Raw genomic sequence first — 19,045 nt, forward strand, 5'->3', positions numbered from 1 at the left:
GTTTTCATTTTTAAAATAAGGATTTCTTTCAGTTACAACTCAACGTGTTTACCAAATACTAAGTTAGGACCTTAGAAGTCTACATTGTTTGGGGCTGAGTCCTATTTAGTTCAGGTGGCCTCCCCAGTGTATAGGGAGTTCATCTCCAAATGAGATCATCAAGGAACAGATGCTGCTAACCTTGGGCAAAATGCCTGTGGAAAGCAACTGGTAAACTTGCCCTTTTGCAACCTGCAAAACCCTTGGATAAGTCTGTGACTGTGTCTGATCGGCCAGCAAGAATCAGTGAAGAGCAAAGTCACAGAGATACAGTTCAGGTTAGCAACATTTTTCACACTGTTGAAAAATACAAGTAAGCTGTTGCTGCATAACTTTCTTCATATGACCATTAACTTCAGCACAAGCCAATTTTACCTGTTTCAATAAAAAGGTCCCTCCGTAGTCCCTGTGAAATTCTGAGGTTGTCCCACCTCATCTCATTTCCTCCATGTCCTTTCATTGTAGACCTCGGAGCCGACTTTAAGATTTCAGGGAAATTGTATCAAAGTCTCAGACTTTGTTCTGGTTGTTTGCAGAGCTTCCACCCCATCGTACCAAGTGCTTTAGACACATTCATCCTCTCTGTGAAGAGGGAAGTATTTCTTTCTCAGTTTTTCAGGCAGGAAGGGTGAAGCCAAATACAGCAGCTTGCCTAAGATCACACATACGAATGCCTGGGCTGCCTGGAGAATAAATCTCCAGGTTTTGTGAATCTGGCCATTGCAAGAATTTTTTTTTTTTTCTCCTGTGATTCTGCTTATACCCTGATATGAAAATTCATTGGTTTTCAGGAACTCTGAAGCTTGCTGCTCACTTGGTGCCACCAGCTAGGCACCCTGCGTGTAGAGTGCTTGTGTAAGCAGCCCTCGCGTTTGTAAAGGGCATTAAAATCTTCTGCATTTGTCTGTTTACAGCTAAACCATTTTTAGCCCTGGCTGCAAAGAAAACCATTGTCAATCACAGATTACTTCTGCTAGGGAGTGGTTCTCACGCTGTGGCTCCTTGTTAGACAAGGAGAATGTGGGGGTTTCCCTTTCTTTCCCCTCCCCTGCATTCCAACCATTTGAAAGGAAATTTACTTGTAACCCAGAAGGTGAAGAATCTACATTGCCCTGCCAGTGATATTGTGGAGACTAATACTGCTTTCCCAGAGCCTCTCTTTTCACGCAAACTTAAAAACAGATTTTTTTTTCTCCTTTGACAGTGAAATCACTGTATGACAATACCAAACCCATCTATTGTGTGTTATTTTAACAGATCCCTTAAGTCTAAGGTATTGTAAATTCTTTGATATGGGAAGAAACGGTCGGATCTGTTTGTATAAACCTAGCAAAAGAGGCCTGCATCTCCTCTGAGCGTGTAACACAAACAACATAGCTGTATTTATAGCGAGGAGAGCTTGTGTTTGTAACCTTTGTGGTAATTAACAGCAGGACAACAACTCCGATTACTTTTAGAACCACATCAGCAACAAAACAGCAAGCAAGACTGTTTAAAGCTGCAATGAATGTGTGTAAGTGCAGACATAATTACCTTAATCCTCAGCCAATATGAGTTTTAAAGCCAGTTAACTTAATTGCTTATTCAGTTTCTGTTTGTTGTGCAGTGATCTCGAAAAAAATTCAACAATAAGCAGTCTCTCTGCTCCACTCAAGTTCAAGCTTCATTAAACACCCAGAAAAATATGTGAAATTCTATCATAAGTAATTTTCTCTTCCTGCTGTAAGAACTACCTTTTGCAAAGCAAGACAAGGAGACACGGCACACGTATTTGTCGTAACTGTCTCCAGGGAGTGGTGGAGTTGGAAAGATGAGTTATATTCAGAAAAAAAAATGCTTTTAGTGGGAACATCCGGTGATCAACATGCAATACTTCGGCCTGCTAAATCTACACTGTCGCCCTCTGCCCCTCTCCACCTCAGCCCAAAATAGAGCCAAATCCTCCTACGATGAAGAATTTAAACTTTTGCAGGGGGCAGTTCAAGGCATTTGCGTCATTCTAGTCCACTTACAGCCTCCAAAGCAGGCTTAAGTGGGGCTTGATGATTGCTAGATCTCACAGACATGGTGTTCAGCCATAATGAAGTCTGCCCAAGTATCCTTTTCACCAACCATTCAGCCACTGTAAATGGAGATGGTGGTCCACCAGGTGAAAGTACTTCTGGGGCCTGTGGAATACCTGCACAGGCTGTCTGGCATTTTAGGGCCCTCTTTAAGGCCATGTGTTCACACACAGTAGGTGACAGCATTTTTTATTTGCTTTGATGTATTGCCTGTTTGACTATGGGTTATTCTTTACTACCTTCCTACCAGATTTTAAATGAATGCGGTTGACTTTTTCTTAACGAGGCACTGGAATACAGGGCTTCACAGTCTGCTTTTGGTAGTGCTGGTGTCTGTCCAGAGGAATTCAGTGATGCAGGTTTATACAACAGGAAATCCCAAACAGAATTTGTCCCCCTAGCTTCATGATGTGTTGAGTTTTCCCTCTGGTGATTTTCTGTGGGCACATTTTGCTAGAGATTTGGGGTTTTTTAACACTAAAAAGCTATCCAATAGAAGTCCAAGTGTAGCTGATTTGAGGTAGCTTTTTCCTCTCATTACAAGACAAAGACATGAGCATATCCACTGTCATAATTGTGTATTTGGACTTTTCTTTCTCTCTTTGGAACAAAAGGGGTTCTTATATGCTCCACTGTATCCCCCTTTCCTCTCACCTCAGCTTCACTACCAGATAAGTGTTCCTCAAAAACTTGGTGTTTATGGAGTGGAGCAATTGGAAGTAATGACTAGAGCCAAGGATACTGTGAGCAGATATTGAGGCAGTTTTCTCAGTAACTCTGCTAGCATATTGCAATGCTGACCTGCAAAACACCCCGTATCTTGTCCAGCTCTGGGTTTTTTTGCTTCTCAGGTTGTCTCTGAGCAGACTTGATGAGTGTAGCAAGTTTTGTGATAGCTTTCTGAGGTGTTACAGGATATACCTCCCAACTCTTGCCAGCCACAGCTGTTTTTTACTTATGATCTGAAATAAGATTTGAACCCAGCCTCAGGCCTTCTCTGTTAACCCACTGCACCACAGAACCGTAAGCCATGCAATCCTAAAATAATACTGTTAAACCAGAGACTGACCTTTCTTTACTGCCAAATAGGTCTTCATTCCAGAGAATTTGATGTGATTAAACCTAGCTGACCCTATGATCGATCTGTTGGTGAAGGGATGCTTTACATAGGGCTCCCAATGCATAATTGTCAAGAAAAGCCTTCTTTCATTCCAGAATGACAGAAAGAAAAATAGCACCTTGAAAAATACAGTAAATGCCTATGATCCAAAGATCCTACAGGCCTGGTCTTGAAACATTGCCATATTAACTGGATATGTAATCCTCTCTCATAACATCCACCGTTTCATTTATTTGTACAAAATATGCACTATTAGCCTTCCAAGGGCAAGATTTTAATCTCCCAGCATGGTATCTCCGTTTTGAAAATGGGTATGAAATGAGGGATTAATCATACAGGGAAGGACAGATAGAAAGTGTTTGTGGGAATTATTTTTGGCCTAAAGAAGCCCACAAAGATTAGCTACAAAGATCTCACTATACTCTTCTCTGTGGAACCATTGATGATAAATATGGCTGTACAGGACCGGTTTAATCCCAAATAATCCAATCCCCTTGCATTGATTTATATAGTACACAGTTACCCGTCTTAGATTACTTAACTAAATGCATGGGTAAGAGGTCAGGGCTGGAGAATCTGTCCCTCTCTATTCCTCATTGCATCGTGAAAATGGAGGACAGGGAGAATCCCATGTCCTGTGTCCCAGTTTTAAAATCCTGAGGATATTCCTTAGAACAGCAGGACAGGGGAATTCTATGTCATGATTCTCCCAGCTAAGCCAAGCTCTCTTTTACCTTACTGCCACTCCCCCAACCCTTCTTGCTCCGAGTTACAGCTGAGTATACTCTAGTGCAGTCCTAGAGGCAGTGAGCTGTGAGAAATGTTAAATGGGTACAGCTGCACCGTACAGCAGTAATGAGACCAATTAAACCCTTCAGCTAATCTGTATCGGTGCTAGAAGTAATGTTTCGTGTAAGTCAGTTTAAAAAACAACGGGTGAGGCCCAGACCCCTCAGATTCACTGCATCAGCATTATGGTTTGGCCAATTTTCTAGTGAAAAATGTTGGAAAATTTTGTTGTTGGTCTAACCCCTCTCTTGCCTTTTCTCCCTCCACTAAATACATAAAAGAAGCAAATGTTCAATAAAAGTGGCATCATTTAGCATTCCCCTTCTTTCTGGAGCGGCAATAGCATACAGCTTCACGGCCACGTGAGAGAGTATAAAGAAGACACCAGCAGAATTTTTATTGCTTGGTGTGGGTTTTTTTCTTCATATTTAAAATACATTTTTACTTGAACTCACACAAACCTCTCGGTGCAGTTGTTACCCTCATGTTGAGGACTGAACTGTTGTGGGGTAAGAGCATTAGCAAGCCACTAGGATGCTGCTGCCAGTGTCCTTGCAAGGGAGGTAGCAGTGGGGATCCCAGAGAGCGTGTTTCTGTCTGGAGTGAGGAGCAAGCAGGCTTGCAATCCCCTTGCTGAGCTTTTGCCTGAGTTTGCACGTGCATTTTCTGCAAGTTTTAGGTCTTCAGCAGTCAGGGAAAACACCCAGGGCTTCATTTTTCTCTCGGTTATATCAGAGAGAAGGCTACTGTCCTCAGCAGTTACAGTGCTATTACACTGAGGGAACCTGCTGGTCCTTATTATCTTGCACTGCTTGAGCAGGGTGAGTCAGTGCCAGGGCAGGGGTGACTAATGAGAGAGAGAGGGATGAAGGGACTCAAGCCATTCCCCTATCAACTCATTTGTGTGATACACACGAAGGAGAGTGATTTTACCTTGATGCCCTCATACACTCATCCACATCAGATAGGCATGCTGCAAGGTATAAAATACATTGACTTGATACGGGCCGATTTTCAGCCAGTCCAGTTGAGTCTGGCCCAGTATGTTTAATTGTGTGGACAACTTGGTATATAAACAACAGCGCTGGTTCAGCTGACAGTGTAGCTCAAGAACCAGTAAGAATTGGCAGTACACTGGAAAAGATATTGGGAGCTGCTCGTGGAAATCAGACCAGCTGACAGAAAGAAAATTCAAGATGATTTCCCTGTCACTGATGATTTTCATTCCCTGTGCAGATTTTCTCTAAGGCATGCTGTGTCACCGAGCCTTACAAAAATATCTTGCTTATGACAAGCACCATATTGCTTCTAGCATCAGATTAAAAAAAATACTCTGCTGGGAAGCAACACGTTACACTGTCATTAAAAGGAATACTTCTCAAATCCTTTCTGTTACACATGGTGCTTACTCTTGGTGTCAGTGACATTGTGAATAGTGGTACAGTCTGCCTCTGTGAGAAAAAAAGGGTTGCAAGATCATAACCAGAAACAATAAATGCCCCAGGCATGAAGTAAAAACAGCTCTAGCCAGTACAAGTTTGTTTGCCAAGTGATAGTATCTCCCATGTTGGTTGTAGCAATTAAGTCTGCTGAAACATGAAAACAAATACATCTCCCCACCTCCAGTTCTCTCTGCGGCACAATGTTAAGTTAAAGGCGAATTTTCTTTGGTTGCTGTTCCTTGGAAGGAATATTAAACCTCACAATCTAGGCTTTAAATCAATTTATAATGGGATGAGACCTAATGTGGGGAGGGCAGATGAGACAGATTATTCAACCTCTATTTTCCCATGAAGCTCTGACGGGCTACTGTTGGAATTAAGATACCAGATTAGTTTGACCTCAGGTCTCATTCAGTATGGTCGCTCCTATATTCCTATGTTAAACTCTATAAAGTATACTGATATCAAATTGCTTTTTACAGCTCTGTCTGGCCCCCTCCCCTTGATGATGTGTGTGGGAAGCCAAGCAAAACGTTCCATTAGTGTTTAGAAAGAGAATTTGAGATATATTTTTCAGTTGATGCTGTAGGATTTATGATGTGTATAGTGCAGAAATGATTTTACTGGACTAGAATCATGTTATGTATTAATGAATTACCAGGATATGAGTCAGCCTTGGAATAGTTTGAGCAGGAAGGTAGCATTCTTCCACAAACAATAATCTGTTGATAAATAGCGCTGAAAGCTGTAATTCAATAGGAATTGTTTTTAAAGAGAACCAGAGAAAGACTGCATGTATATATATTCTCCAGTATTGCAGTGGTGCACATTGAGATAATGCCATGTTACTTCCCTCAATCATTTAATCACATTGATTGAGGTCAGATATCCTTTACACTAAGTGCTATACAGAATTGCAGTAAAATGACAACCCTATCCCAAATATTCAGAAGAGTTTTATTTTCCTATGCTTGCATCTACCCTTCTGGGCCTTTTGAAAGTGCCCTATTTTGTTTATTTTGTTCTAATGAGAATAAATGCCTAACCTATTGAAGCAAAGGGGTGTCATTTTCTTCTAGTAGCCATGTTATGAACTGCTACTAATTGTTTTGATAATTTGAAGGTGAGGCCTTAGGACAAGTGAGATGAAAACACAAATCTGAGCTGAAATATTAAGAGAGAGTGGAATGGAGGGGTATCTTCTGGGGTTTTGCTGGGTGGAGGTTTTTTGATGCATATTTGCAAAATGTTTCTGTAAGTGTTTTTGGAGGGATACCTGCTGTTTCTTGACTCCGTGGAGGCCAGCCTTTCTGGGCAGAGTTTTCAAGCAAGCCTTTGAAGCAGAGCCAGAGAACAGCAATTCTTGTGTATATTCAGTGGCCACTGACTTAAGCGAGAACCTGAAGTAAGCTAGGAATGCACAGTCAGGTCCACGGGAGGTGAAGGAAAGTGCTACATTTGAGTTTTCAGTTGAAAACTGAAACTGTGTTGTTGTACTTGCTCTTTCAGCACCATCAAATAACACTAGGCACATTTTTGTCCAGACTAGTCCCTTGTTCCTTCAAGAAGTCTCACTAGCAGCTCCTACTAAAGCCATGGAGACAAACACCTTAGCCAAGAGAATGGTTTTCTCTTTTCAGAAATATGTCAAAAAATCAAATGTATTGCAGGATGGAGGGAATATTCCTTGCTTGATACAGAGAGGGTAAAGCCTTTTTTATGTTGTCTCATCAGGCTGTTAAGTTGCTTTTACAAAGTTGCTGTGTAAATAGTGGCTTTAGCAGAGTGCAGACTACTAAACATGTTTATGTTTGTAGGAAAACATATAAACCTGCCTGAAGTTTCTTTTAATGCACTTGTACTCTTGATATACGGCTTCTACCCCAAGCACTTGAAGTAGTAGCACATTTTATTGCTGTAATAGCCATAGATAACTCAACTTGCCTTTGCCTTGGGAAATGATTGATTTTGGAAAAAGATAAATGTTTGCTTAAAAAAATCTTAGCAATGTTTTGATGAAGGTACTTTGTTTTCTTTAAAAGTGTTGGGAAAGTATTGACTTCAATTGCATTTTAAATTGTCCTAGCAAAACAATGGTAAGAGGATGAACGTAATAGGAGCCAAAGCCAATTGCCTCCTACCGGGTTCCTCAGATTAATAGAGGAACCTCAGCATAACAAAGATCTCGTGTAATAGAGAAGGGTGGGAGGGGTGGGAAAGATCTAGGACAGGTAAGCGCAGACCCAAGAGCAAGGGTAATGTCTGGTAAGTCTACAGACAGTCTAAGCATTGACACAACTTCAGTCTCCAATTTCAAGATCTTCATCACACAGAAACTTAGCCTTTTGCCTTTCTTGTCTCGGTATCTCTTTCTCTTTCACCTCGTATCACAGTAGATTCAGCCCTCAAAGCCTGGAGGCCCTTTTGTTGCTGCTAAGTGATTGTGCCCAGTTTTCATGTGTAGAAATACCCATACAAGGAGGTTGGCTCAAGAGGATCTTTTTTTTTTGTACCGTAAATAATTTTGTCTCAAAATCTGTGTCAAAGACAATCTGTGCATAACATGGGGAGGCTATGAGCAAATAAGTGGATGTCAGAGATGCATTGGGGATGGTGGTCCCCCACATCTCCCAAGCAATGCATTCGTTAGCACATGCATGCAAGTTTTATGTAACAATGAAGATGTGGTTGCACGGACTGATGGCCAAAGTGCTCGTGCTGAGAAGAGCTGTTATCCATGAGCTACACATCCTGGTGGCCACAGTGCTGCAACTTTGTTGGTGCTAGCACACATAACAGATTTGTCTTATCACAAATACCATTCAGTGTAGTTGCACTTTCATTCTCCGGGCTAAGCATTCGGAGGTACAGTTTTAAGTCAGGCTCATTTATCACAGCTATGTTGACCTTTCTCTGATTTGCCATCACTGAAAGGCTGCAGATGTACTCAGACTTTCTTTGGCACATGGCCTTTCACCAAGCAGTTCCAGCCATTCCTGATCTAATAGTGGGTAGATTTTGTAGCTCTTAGGAAAAAACTGTGATCTGACAAAATGCTTAGCTCAACTCATTTTCTATTGATTTTAAAAGTAATAGGTTCTAAAAATGAACAATACTGTTAAATGTACTTAGGCATTTTTTTTATACTATTAGCTTCAGTTGCATATAGAAGATAGTGGTGTTTTACTTGTGTTCAGATCCCTATAATGCATTTTTAAATCTTCTAAAAATCCTTTAGAAATCCTTTTAAAAATTATTGTTCACAAGGATAACAGTAAGGAGAAAAAGTAAGATGAGAGCAACTGCCATGAGCTTATGGTGAGACTAAGTGTGACACGCTCGATAGCAAAAACCAGTAATGATTTGAAATCTTCCTTTCCAAATGCCTTTATAGAACACCTCCCTTGGCTCCCTTTGTGTCTGTGACCTTGGGCAGACTAACTAATTTTATACCATTGTGTCTAGTTATTAGTAGGTTTTTTTCATGTTCCATAAGAGACCCAGCAAACTTTCTTACCTGCAAAAATAATTCCTTTCTTTTTTTACCTTCTCTACTTGAAAGAGAGCAGAGCTGTGATTGACGCATCCCTCTGCAAACCCTCTGAGGAGACTCCCTTAGCTGATGGTTCTTCTGCCCTCTCTGCCCCCTTCCCCTGTCTGAGAGCAGATGGGGATCCCTAAAGTTTCTTCTCTTGGAATATGTGAATACTCAATCTGAGGGTGTCGTAGAGAGTGTCTGTACGGAGAGGATGTACAGAGGCTGCCACATGGCCAGATGTATAGGCGCCTTGGAGTGCAGGCTCACAGGAGAGTATCTGTCCTCGGCTGTAGCACCGATCCGTGGCCTCTCCCCAGGTCCAGAAGCTCACACATCCAGTGCAGCTGGTTATTAAATTGAACACCAGGTTGACTAAGGTTATCTGTCAAGTGATTTCACACACTGGGGGAGAAGCCATGGCACGGTTGGCTGAAATAAGATCAGAGGCGTCAGGGAGCATTAGGCTAGGGAGAGTTCTGGAAGTGTTTCCTGATGTAAGTGATGAAGTGTCCATACAGAAGAAACAAGCTTACCTCCTTAGATATGAAATGTACTGCTGCCTGCCACTCAGAAAGCCTTAGGACCCAGCAGCAGTTTTCTCATTCCTCTCTCTGCTAGGACAGCTGACTGAATTCAGAGTTGCTGAGCAGTTCAGCTCAGCTGAAGAAAAGGAGGAAGAGGGAAGCTTGGATGGCACTTCTGAAGCTGGGCACCTTTTCCTCCTCAGCAGTCCCATGGGCAAAAGCTGCCACTGCTGTTCTCCAGCTCTCTTTGCAGTACAGAGATTTAACGAGTAGTTTTGCACAACCATGTTTAAAATATTAGAAGAAATTATTATCTGCCAGAAAGGGAATTTATCGAGTAATCCTCTACCATTATTCTGGTTTTTAGTTTGGTGCTGCTTACAAAAAAAGAAGGCAGTGGGGTCCTTCATAATGCTGCAGGGAAAAATGTTGGAAACCTTTTTCTTTGCCCAACAGCAGAGAAATAATAATGTAGTAATAATTGTGGTGATGATGATGATGATGTATTTCATTATAGACATATAAAAAACCTTGGGCCAAATCCCACCAACTATAGTCAAAGATACCCCCAAAGACCCCAAAGTTAGCTGCCAATTTTTGCCTGGCTGAAATTGCCAAATTCTTCAGTATCCATCCAAAACCATAAATCTTCCCAGCCCCTCAGGCAAAGCTTTTGGTCATCCAAAAGCAAGCAAATAGTTCTGTGGCTGATGCATGAGGCAGAACAAAACCATACTCGCTGGGAGCAGAATTGGCTCTGCAGTGCCGACAGAAAGAGGAATGTGTGGTGGTCAGTTGACTTGGCACATGTGTTAAGGGGGACACATAGCGAATAGGTATTTACTGCATTAAGATGTCATTCTGCAGCCCCATTTCTGCAGACTCTGAGGAAGCCCTGAGGGAAGCTTGTGGAAGAGAATGAGCTTGTGAACTCTGTGTGGCAGAAAATTAAATAGGGAATTTTTGAAAGAAACTGGAAAGGAAAATTAATTTGTTGGTACGTGAGATCACATAAAACTCCCTTGGAAGAGTTCCTAAAGAAAGGATTGTATTTACTCTGGGGAGGGAGTAAACAGTTTAGGCCTACAATTTTATTGCCAAATCTCGTTTTTTTACCTGCTTTCCTTCTGTTTTCAAATCTCAGAGGTAGTATAGTGGTTCCCAGAAAGTGCAACTGGTGTCTTTTGTTAAGGTCTGATAGCAGAGATAAAGAAAACAAGCTGCCATTTACCTTTAAAGACTCTCCCAATTGTACTGTCTTCAGTTCCCTTTGCTGTAACTTCTAGGTAAACAGTGGGAAGCCAGTTGCTCTGATGTTAATGAGGGTGATGAGTTTGCTGGGTTAAGAGTTGTCCCCTTGGTGCATAGCATCAAAGAAGGATCTGACTACTGCAGTTCCTCTGAAAGGGCCAATGAAAGATTACTGTCTTCTGAACTGAGCTGCTCCGGTGATAGGAATTAATAGAGGCAGCCAGCCAGCACAAGAGAACTACTTAGTTGGAATCCTGCTGCTTCTTGTGTGTAACTTCAGACCCGACAAAATAATATGAGAAATGTATCAAGAGGTACTTGCTGATTCCTGGAAGGATCGTGTATTCATTACACTCTTTTAACAGAAATTATTCAGCCCTTACCAAATCTAGCAATTGAAAAGGATCACACCAATTTGAACTCTAAAAATTAAACTGATAGAGAAGACTAAGAGATCAACCCAGGAGAACACCTACACAATCCTTTCTGGAACAGAGATGCTCATGGAGGTTACCAAGCAAAATGCAGGAGGCTGTTTAAGTGCAGGTCAGACTAAATGCATATCGTCATCTTGCTGGCATTAAATATACTCATTCTATCAAAATGAATATCCAGTTTCTATCCACCCTGCTAGGACTTGGAAGATAACATTGAACTTTGAACATGTGGCAGAAGCGTGAGAACACACAGAGAAAGGAGAAATCGGTCATTTCCAGATATTCCTTAGAGCAAAATAAGAGTATTTAAAATCATCAGACCATAATGACAAAAACCAGAGATAACTGTGGCTCCCTAAACTGCACTTGCAGCAGAGCTCTAGAGTGTTAATGCTGCATCTAGTACTGTACAAAGACACAACCTCTCTTAAGAGTGATGTTTAGCAGTTTGAGAGCCTCAAGAACAGAGATATCAGGTTATTGAACTTATTATGGGTACAGATAGGCTGGAAGGAAGATGAAGATAAGCTGTTGCCAGGATCTCAATATACTGAATAAAACCGTGCAGACATAAAAGGATATTGAGGCCATGAGGCAGAACTGGGTAGATGATGATAACACTAGTGGACCTTAGTTCAGCTATAGACTGGAAGGGATGGAATTCCCACTCCAGGCATTGCACACCATGCTGAATTAAGCAAGTGTGGCCTTGTTGCATCTTGCAGGGCATTTGGCTGTTTGGCAGAGAACTTCTTGCTTAGCTAGCCTGGAAGAGCTGTCAGGCTCAAGGTCCATGGAGACTCTACTGCTGTGGCAGAAGCTCAGGCTGCCAAGTAGCTTGCAAGAAAGCAGCTGAACACTTCAGTGTGTTGACCCCAGAGGCAGGAACGTGTCGAAATTACTGAAGTCCATGTTAAGCCACACCATGCTAGAAAGTGTTGTTCTCTGGGGCTGCAAGTACCTTCTGCGGGTTGCAGAGCAGGCAGCCCAAATTCCTGCGGTGGGAATGTGACTGGAGGCATATCTGCATGACCCTGGTGCCGCTGCAGGTCCTCACTGATTTCCGTGGTTCCCGTGTGGACCAAGACATGGACCTGCTTATGGCATTACTGCCTAAATCTGTTGCTCACGATCAGAGACATATTGTTTGGTACAAATGAAGAGTACAATTAAATGCTTTGTCTAGAAACTAGATTAACTCTAATTTGCTACACGCAAATTTCTGTTCCTGAACTGAACCACGGCAGCATGTTTAATAATGCATGGAACAGTGGGCTGACCTGTGTTGGAGTGGGTAGGAACCAAAGATTCTGCGGAATTTGTCACTGACTGCTACTGTGTACCTATGCCTGAAGCTGAGTAATAGTCATTTCATTTTGTACTGCTAAATCTTTGAAATACCTCCTCTGTGGAACGCTTACATAATAAGTCACAGGTTTCTAATTATTTATTGCCTCTGTCTCGAGTATATTTTGCAGGTTTCTTTTGCAGTTTATATATATTTATTTGTTTTACTACCACTTTGCTTTCTAAGAACAAATCGTCTCTAATAAAAACCACATTTCCTTGCAAGCAGAATCAATTTCCTTCAGAAGTCTTTCATTCCCTGATTAGTGTGTTACATTTGGTCTTCACTAATCACATACTTAACTGTGAGCAATAAAGTTCTTAAATAAATGCCCTGATCCAAGTCAACGTTAGTCATAATGGACAGTTTCCCACTTAAATTTCTGAAATACAAGATGTGACTGTGCTACTTAGGCACTTACATTCACATTAAAAGTATGGCAATTAATGCCAGATCTGTTTTTTCTGCAGGTCATTAGTATGTTATTAACAATTACTTCTCAGCAACAAGTTGACTTGATTGCAAGCCAGTGTGGGAAGTCTAAATGGGTGTGGTGTTTCAATTACTTTTAAAGGTTTGGGGTTATGGCTTTTTTTTTTCTTTGTGTTAGTCTGCTCCAGAAGCACTCAGTGGGAAGGTAATGAAGTAGAGGGTTTGTATATTACTACATCTTTCTGTGCTTCCTCTTCATTGGCTTTATTATTGTAGACTTTGAAACATAAGGAGGTTAGCTATAAGCCATTCCTTCTGGTTGGTGCTGGACGTGTGTGAGAGAGTTGCGTTCTCAGATGGAGGATGCATTTTTACTAACTGTGAACAGGGGTAAGTCACTGTGGATCAGAAAACATGAGATGTGGTGGAAACCCCATCGTATGGCTGCTGAAGCAAAATAATACCTTTCCCGATACTGAATTTAAACCAGCATTTGTTGGAGAACATAGCTTGAATCATGACTCCCTATGGTCCAGCAACCACTCAGATTAAGATATGTGGTTTCCCTAATGTCCGTCAAATATTGTTGGAAACTACGCTGGCTGGGCTGTAAGGTGAACAACATTACATGGGTGGTATCAGTTCCCTGCAGACATTGAAGGGGAGGGAGGACAGAAAATAACTTTCAGCCAAAATACATATAAAAAAAGCATTAGTGTTTATTTTAAAAACATCATGTAACACTTCTTTAGAGTTTCTATGTATGTGTGCTTAATGAATGAGAAAAAGGAAAGGCTCTGTTTCTCAGAGGAGCCGATGACTTGGAAGCTGAGAAATGTGAACACAAAACATTCTGACTGGCCTTGAGTTTGGCTTGTGTGCATGATCAGTTGAGTGGGGTACTCAACACTGACTCCACGTTTGGCTTGGGTGTTAAAAATAAACCCAGGGTGTGTGAGACAGACCACATCAAACTATGTGCAATGGACTTTTGCATTAGGACAATGTGGCCACGTTAGGAGATAACCCCACTGTATTGAGCAGTGGCTTTTCTTTGCGTAATGTGGTGGGACACTGGGGCCATCACCTCCAGCCTGGGAGTCAGACACTGCTAACGTATGAATCCGAAAACCACAGATTTCTTGCTGTGTGTTTTTCACAGCATCCCGGGCAGCAGTTGTGAGATGTATATCGATCTTTGCTGCCATAATGAAGGTATACTTAAGCTAACTGGGAGGATTGGGAGTGTATGGAGTCATGACTGCGATAGCATTTCAAAGTATTACTGTAATATGGTGATCATTTTTGGCTGAAGTGATCTACCAGCTTTCAGGGTGTTATGAGTCACTTCTACTGATGAAGGCATTGATAGTAGAGATCAGTATTTCCTTTTCTTTTTATTTTATTTTCTGGTTTTAAGCAAGAAATATTTATTTTCTATTTTGTTTCTATTTAAATATTTGAATTTAATGTATATATTTTGCATATGTGCAGTGATCTAGTGCGTACTTCATGTCTTGCCTCACTGAACACAGAAAAATCAACTATAAGACGGGTTCTTTGCTCACAGTGTCCAGAATCATTACAGTCTGCACTCTGTCCTAAATCCCTATTACAAGCTTCTATTTGATTGAGTTTGAGCCCCTCCTGTCTTGTTCTCTGTAGCACAATAGCACCATCAAACAACAGTGATCTCCCCCTTGTCATGTTTATTTTTAGACCACATGAAAAATACCTCAAGCAGGAAGAGCAGACTCCTATTCGAGCATCATCTGTGGCCTGTGTTTTGGAAGGAGGCTCCCAGTTTCATAAATTAACCTAGTTGCTTAATGTATGTCTCAGAGAAAAGCTGTCGTGATGACCTTTAGTTTTTGCTAACCAATTTCTTCACTTGTTATAAATATTAACAAACAAAACTATATTATGGAAGAAAGAGAGGGGGAATCCTTATTTTTGCAGTAAATTTTTAATGTGAGATTGGGCAAACTGGTCATTGAATTGTTGAGTTCTATAGGCGCAGCCCCCAAATCACACGTGTACCTCTGTGCGAGTAAATTTTCACTGAATTTTTCACTGAATTTCACTGAATTTTTAGAATTGGAAGGGACCATAAAGATCATCTAGTCCAACTCCCCTGCTGAAGCAGGATTGCCCAGAGCATGTGCAGGATTGCCCAGAGCATGTACACATTTTACATGTGTACTTTCTGTCAGGGAGTCACAGCAGATTCCACATCAGTTTTCAGTCCTCAAAACATCTCTGTTTAAACGAGTGCTATTTACCGGCCTCACCTGTAAATGTTTAGTGTTGAGCTGCTTGCTTGCAATGCTAACGCTTTTTGGAAACGTCCTGCATTACACTTTAATTTCCTGATCATTGGTTTCTTTTAATTACTCTGAAATTTATTTTAGAGAAGAAAGCAATGACAATCAAGAATACAGGGCACTGCATTTGAGGACTGGAACCAGGATACAGAAAGGAGCCTTTCACTTCAGAGATGCTGGTAGGGATCCAGCTCAGTTTCAGACTTAGCAAAAATCATTACTGTGTGGTGGCTTCTTGGTGCCCTGCACTCTACGTCCACAAATGAGTCAGTGTCCACATCACACAAACCACCAGAACAATTGGTGCTACTGTAATTGGGAGTCTACTGGCAGCATCAGTGGAAAGGGTAGGGACTTGAATGAGCGTGGAGAATGAGCTGCTTTCTCCCTGCTCCCTCAGGTCACCTTTGAGACATATCTGCGTGAGGAAACTTTAGAAGAAATTTGGTCTGTGGTATCTCCCTTCTGGAGATAGATGGAAGACTTTAGTTTCCAATCTGACACCCGCTAACAAACATTATATTCAAGAAAAATAAAGATCATTATGGGATCATTTAACGTGTGAAAGCATGAACTAAAAAAAAAAAAAAAAGATTGAAAAATCAACAATAAAATACAAATGCTGACTGGAAATAGTAGGAACAGAGCCAAACAAATATTCTCAAGCATGACCACCATTGTCAACACAGGGAAATCCTCCTCTTTTATTAAACCATTGAACAATCTCATCGAGTTGAATCCCTTCTAGGCAAAAATAAAAGAGTGCATCCACTATTCAAACATTCTCTTTGGAGATGAGAACATGGATTGATAGAAGAGATGTTGAATTTTATTGAGCCTGAAATGATGCCTTGATGTCACGGAAACGGCAACTGGAAGGAGAGCTCTCAGCAGTACAGGACACCATAAACAGAGTGCCTTTAGAGAGGGCTGGGACAACCAGTGTGCACGTGAATCAGTGGTGGAGGCTGGAAGGGACTTCTCGAGGTCATCTGTTCCAGCCCCTGAATTGGCACTTCCACTGAGTCATCTGCTGTGAATGGGGAGCTCCTCATCCTAGAATTTATAGCCTACTGTTAGTAATCCTGAAAAAAACCCGCCTCTGGCAGGAAACCGGTGATGTACTACTGATCCTGTAAGCTTCAAACAGTTAAGCTGTGAAGACATCTCTTAATGTGCTGAAATGACACAATCAGATATGCTGATTACGGTGGTGAATGTGATAGGAACTTTTGACTAAGTGAAAGTAAAAAGAATGTGTCTGATGTCAAATAAGTGCATTAGTAAATCTGAATGTTCCGAGACAGCTTGGACTATTTGTGAATTCATGCCAAATTCTGCTAAAAATAGAATAGAAACTTCAACTTCAAGTTGAAGTTTTCCACTGTAGTTCCTCGAAAGCAAAACATTTTGGCTTTTCATGTTGAAACAGTTCAAAAATTTAATTTAAATAACTTCTAAATCATTTCAAGAGTGCCCCAGACCCAGAAAATTAATTTCTCGGTATTTATTTTGGTGTGTGGGAGGGGGGAAGCACAGAGAGACCCAATACAAAAATGTATGTGTGTTTGAGCGTGCGCATGTGTTGGGGGGGAAGGGGTGACCACAAAACTGAAAGAGAAATTATTTGTTTTCAGTGCTTTAGCTGTAACCTGCCACATCTCTGCTTTTGTATTTTTGGGCTTCTCTTCAGTAAATAATGCTACCAGATTCTTTAGTGTTGTTTGTACAAAGGAGACAGATTTTGATACCTATGTTCACTCCCAGTTGTGTGGTAAGCGGGATTTGAAACCCAGAGGTGTGAAGGTGAAAACCAAGCGCTTCTCAGTCTTTTACGAGATATACCTGTATCGTGAGGGTGGAGGGAAATAAGCACATCCTTACAGGGTAAATACAAAGCAGTGTTGTGGAGCACCACAAAGGCGTGAGGGCCAACTTCAAAGTTTCTGGGAACCAGGGGATAACAGCGCCCAGAACAGAGATTTCAGAGTTTTTCAACAACAAAAAACAAAAAGAAGTGCGGGAGTATTTCAGCATCCTGTATCACACCGCCGGTTTCTTTTAGCGAAGAGCATGTGGTGCATATTTTCCCCTTTTCTATGACCAGTGCTGAATTCCTCAGGGGACTGGTGATTCTGCAGATAGGGCGCCGTGGAAAGCTCAGCTAGGCAGTGCCTAGCCCTACCCTCCGCAGGCGAGGAGGAGAGGGGGCCGGGGGGGCTTGTCATTAAGCAAGGAAAAATCTGCAAGGAGGCTTTCCGTGATCAGCCAAAGCAAGATGCTGAATTCAGCAGAGGTTGAGTTTATGAGACCAGCAGCAGGAGGTGGGATGAGGGGGTTTAAATGGCAGAAAAGCTTTTAATAGCCATATTTGTATTATAATAACAGTGTTTCAGCGTCTCTGCCAGCCAGTGTAAGCAATGTAAGTTTATGAGTAGCTGATATGTTGTGTAATAGAAATGCGTTTGTCCATCGTGAGTGGCTGTTACTTGGTGAGCAGTGACTGGTCATATTATTAGGCAGACTGTTGTTTCCACAGGCAGAGGGGTATGCGTCCTTCTTAATGTGAAGAAAAACCTGTAAAGGCCTAAGCTATAATATGTAACAACACAAAGTGAAAGCGACGCATAAACCCCATTGACTATAACAGTACAGGATAAGATCACTGTTAAGAAATATGAAATTATTTTTGAAAAAGAGCTTTCCAAGGTAAGTCAGAGGCCAGAAAATGAACTTCTTTTGCACATTTCCTGTAATACCATATAGCGAACAAGGTTACACATGAATGAAACCATGATGTATGATTTGGCTTCTTATGCATTAAAAATCCTTTAAAACTCTAACTGCAGTGTTCACTCCCAAATGATTTTGCTTTATGTATTTATTTAGAGAAAACTGAAACAGTTTGCCATTTATGTGTATTCAAAAGCTGCATATTTCCAAGACTATAAAGGAAACCTTAAAAAGAAATTACTTTCAGAACTCAAATAATGTTATTTCAAAATGCATAGAAAATGCATTAAAATGAAATAGATTTTAAAAAGAGAAAATCTCAGTTGTCTGGTTTTGGCTACTTGATCATAACAAGTGATTGTGATGCACACATAAAACTGAATAGCATAGATTTTTGTTCATCATGTGTATTTCATTTTATGTTACACATTTGCCTGAGCAGTTGCTTTCCACATTGTGAATTCTCTTTTGTGTGAATGTTTTGAAACACTTAAAATTGGAGATCATATAGCTGGTTACGACATTTTACATTTGTGCATAAACTCTCACACAGATTTTGGGTTTATGTACATGTACGCAATATCTTAATTTTATAGTTCTTGAAGTGAAGTATTTACATTATTAATAGCAGGGTGAGACCTAAAATGTTTCATTAAACATCAAAACTATATCAATAATACTTAGATAATAGGAATTAAGTAGCATAACCTCAAGTATTGGTGAGTTTTCAAGTTTTTTCAAGCACCCACAGTTTTCTAAGCTTGTACAATATGAAAGTCCGAGTTGCATATAATAATGGTGTTGCTCGGGACATTTTCTTAATAAGCAACTCAAGTGTGCAAGCTATTGGAGCAATACTATTCCATTCCTTTATACCTCAGGAATATTGGAGGAATGAGATTTGTTGAAATTACCACTCTTAAATAATGCCATTGGATTAATTTCTCTAACCTTTTAACATAAAAATTAGTAACTGAAGGGGATTTAAAAAACCCACTAATTGTT

General features: G+C 40.9%; 1 protein-coding gene across 1 annotated transcript in view; it reads left to right on the plus strand.

Moving 5' to 3' along the window:
* The window catches only part of SCUBE1 (signal peptide, CUB domain and EGF like domain containing 1), a 211,982-nt gene that overhangs the window by 164,339 nt on the left and 28,598 nt on the right, over positions 1–19,045 (plus strand). The window lies entirely within an intron of this gene.

The sequence above is a fragment of the Numenius arquata genome, chromosome 1 (genome assembly GCF_964106895.1).
Source record: "Numenius arquata chromosome 1, bNumArq3.hap1.1, whole genome shotgun sequence".
In the NCBI taxonomy this organism is placed as follows: domain Eukaryota; kingdom Metazoa; phylum Chordata; class Aves; order Charadriiformes; family Scolopacidae; genus Numenius; species Numenius arquata.